Genomic DNA, 3,932 nt, shown 5'->3' on the forward strand with positions numbered 1-3,932 from the left:
CATTGGGTTATTATGAGGATTAATTGAGTTAATACACAGGAAAAGTTTAAAACTGTGCCTAGCAAATATCAGTTCTGTTAGAAGTCACCAGCGTAGCTAGCCTCCAGGGATGGGGTGGAGAAGAGGTGGAAGGCAGTAGAATTTTTTTTTTTTTCTTAAGAATCAGAGCTTGGGAACTAGCAAATATTTCTGAGAGAACTTTAGACTTATTTATTTTATTATTATTATTATTATTTTTTTGTGGCTGGCTGGTAAAAACTTGAGACTTTTAAAGGCTGTGGAAGTGGTAGGATCCAAACTGAGATTTCCAAGGGACAAGGGGGGACTCAGCTAATACCTGGGTTATAAGTGGAATAAACACAAAATTGCACTAAGATTTTATACAAACACATATACTCAGGTCTCATTATTTGCTGTAGTTATGTATAAAATTTCTGGGAACACTGAATTAGTGAATACTGTATCATTGCTTCCAGGGGAAATACAGGATTAGGTTCTTGCAAGCCTCTGGTCACCACAGTTTCATGAACCAATCAATACATGATCTTGTTTTATGTGCGTTTCTGCTTTAAAACACCTTATTTAATGAATGTTGTTGATTCTTTAACATTGCACTCACGTCTGACAGCACTGTAACTCATGCCTGAACGAAGCTTATCTAACCCATGTGTCCTCTGTGTAAGGCACATCACAGCCTTGTGCTTAGAAACATTAGACAGTACTTCAGCACTATGTGTGGGGGCTACTGTACACAGTGAAATCACCAACAAAAAGCACGAGAATGTGGAAAGCATGGCAGTAAATAGACCATGAAAAGGACACTGTTTGCAGTAGGAGAGCTGAAACAAGAAGGCACAGTATTGCAGGTTGGACCTCAGCTGGGAACATGTGCTGTTGGATGAGTCGGAATTGTTTGCCACTTTGTGCATGTCTGCAAATGACCACAAAAGTGACCTGGGTATTGATTTTGGGATTACAAATGCATTTAGGCCATCAGACAAATTTGCTAATAATCCACAAATAACGAAGATGGACTGCATGTATCAAAGGATGGAATCAGCAAATAGGAAGGCCTAGAGGAGGAGGGAGGCCCTGGAGGCCCGGCAAGTAAGGGGTGATCTGCCTAGCTGGATGTGGGGAAGGACTGTGGGTCCACCTTTTGTCCTCCTGACCCTTGACCCTTGAGAACGCTCAGCAACTGGTCCAAGGCTCTGTGATGTGGCTCTGATTCTAAACTAAAGAGCATGTTCTCAGTGCCAGGTGCCTGTGGCAGCAGTGTGTTCAGTTGATGGAGTGCAATTAATTTTTTTCTGAAGAAATTTCGTGAGCCTTGGGACACTGATTCCGCTTTTTATTTCCTGTGTGGGATTGGGCTCCTCATTCTGTCACTCTGCTTGCTATCTACACAGGAGTCAATTTTTACCAAAATTTGAGAAAAATAAAAGCATCAATCAAATAAGGGAACCTTAGGACCAGTCCCTGGCAGAGATTGACTCTTGATTTTTCTTTCTCTTCCCACTTAACGTTATTTTAATTAGCTTAAATTTAAATTTAAAAGCTGATACTTGATTCAGTTATTGAGGACTTTTAAGTATATTTGGAGCAACTTGGGTATGTGAATCTAGTTTTTCTTTTTTTTCCTTTTGGCAGCTGGCTGGTACAGGGATCGAACCCTGGACCTTGGTGTTACCAGTACCACGCTCTAACCAATAGTTTTTCAATTGTCAATTTTATCAAGTCTAAATATAGACCAATTATTTCCAATGAAAATTTAGTATTTACATCAAGATTTTCTGTAAATATTAAATATAAATCAAGAGCCAGAGTGTGGCATGAGCATGGGGAAGCAAAAGAAAACGAGGAAGTATGCGACCATGAAGCGAATGCTTAGTCTGAGAGATCAGAGGCTTAAAGAAAAGGATAGATTAAAACCAAAAAAGAAAGAAAAGAAAGATCCCAGTGCACTGAAGGAAAGAGAAGTTCCCCAGCACCCTTCCTGCCTATTCTTCCAATATAATACACAGCTGGGCCCACCTTACCACATCCTGGTTGATACCAACTTTATCAACTTTTCCATTAAAGCCAAACTGGACTTAGTACAGTCAATAATGGACTGTCTGTACACCAAGTGTATCCCTTGTATAACTGACTGTGTAATGGTCGAAATTGAGAAATTGGGGCAGAAATATCGAGTGGCTCTCAGGATCGCCAAGGATCCAAGATTTGAACGATTACCATGCACACACAAAGGAACCTACACAGATGACTGCTTAGTATAGAAAGTAACTCAGCACAAGTGTTACATTGTGGCCACAGTTGACCGGGACCTTAAAAGAAGAATCCGGAAGATCCCTGGAGTTCCTATCGTGTACATTTCTAACCACAGATACAACATCGAGCAGATGCCAGATGATAATGGAGTCCCTCGGTTCTGATTTATACAAGACAAACTTCCTCTGCCTTCCTTCAGCCAACTTTCTGTCTTGCTAGTTTATTAAACATGCTATAGCATGAATTATTCTGTTTACCTGCTTGCTCTTTTATGAGCTGAGTATAGTTAAATACACTCACTTTATGATGCTGTTTTGAAAATAAATGAATAATTAAAAAAAATACATATAAGTCAGATTACAAAGACCTAAAATAATGCAAAATATCTAATTAATACCTTAAAAATATGATTACATGGCAATATGTTGGATATATTGAATTAAATAAAATATATTATTAAAATTAATTTCACTTTTTAATTTTTTTAATGTGGCTATGAAAATATTTAAAATTACATACATTATATTTATATCGGACAGTGCTGAACTACAACCTTATTTGTTCCTTCTCACATTATTTGTGACTATGGCATCAGGCAGCAGTAACACAGCGTCCACTCCTGAGTCACAAAGCTGACCTGTTGAGACTCCACGGGCCTTCTCCAGTAGTCTTAGTCATAGAATATGATCATTGATTTTTCAGGATCCCAATTCATCCTTCTAACTTTGCAGGGATCCAAGTTTGATTTTCTTGGTAAGTCCTCCAGGCTTCACTAGATGGCACTCTAATTTGGTTTCCTGGGGATACTCCAAATTCCAACTTAAGTGCAAAGAGCAGTCTCCATTCTTTTTTAATTATTCACATTTCAATTTTACAGCCTCCGTAAGTACAGTACCGTCTGGAAATGTCATTTTTCTTTCTCCATCTATTTTCCCATTCTACGTGGAGCCGTGTAAGTATATGGTCTCCTCAATATCTTGTACAAATTTTAGTGTGGAAGTATATATGAGTAAAATTTTCTCTCCCTTCCCCTGTTATCTCCCCTCCCTTCTCCTCTCTTTTCTTTTCCTTACCTTCTTCCCCCCGCTTCTCCCTCCCTTTCTTCCCTCCCTTTCTTCCCTCCCTAAATCATCTGTAGCCCAAATCAATAAAATGGTTCTAGCTCCTATACAATATTCCTCCCTCCTACATTAGCTTCCCAAGCAAATCAAGCTTTGACCTAATCTATACTGCTGGAGACGTGACTGCAATACCAATTCTCCTTCCTCCCCTTTGGTCTTTTGTGTGGTTCAGGCCCTGAAGCAGTCTGCAGCATTCTTATGGGGCAGGAGTGCCTTGCTTACTGCTCTCTAGCTCATTAATTGTGTGCCTTAGGTGCAATGTGGTGACAGGAAGACTATCTTAAATCTTAATCTTGTCTATGCCAATTAATATTTCCTTCATCCAATTCCTCACAATAACAAGGATTAATGATTAAGCTGCAGCTCCCACAAACAGACAAGTTGAATAGCAGGTGGTACGTTAACTTTGCACAGTATATTATCTCCAGAGGACTCAGTGGATTACTGTGATACCATCATGCTCAATTGGACAAGATCTTGATTCTAAAACCTGGGGTACCATTATGAAAGACTATTCCACCGATTTCAGGGATCATTCCC

At 39.4% G+C, this 3,932-nt stretch overlaps 1 pseudogene; it reads left to right on the forward strand.

Annotated features, from left to right (window-relative positions):
- The first annotated feature begins 1,711 nt into the window (after positions 1–1,711).
- Positions 1,712–2,570, forward strand: LOC103591275 (annotated as a pseudogene).
- Positions 2,571–3,932: the final 1,362 nt, after the last annotated feature.

The sequence above is a fragment of the Galeopterus variegatus genome, unplaced genomic scaffold (genome assembly GCF_000696425.1).
Source record: "Galeopterus variegatus unplaced genomic scaffold, G_variegatus-3.0.2 Scaffold956, whole genome shotgun sequence".
In the NCBI taxonomy this organism is placed as follows: Eukaryota; Metazoa; Chordata; class Mammalia; order Dermoptera; family Cynocephalidae; genus Galeopterus; species Galeopterus variegatus.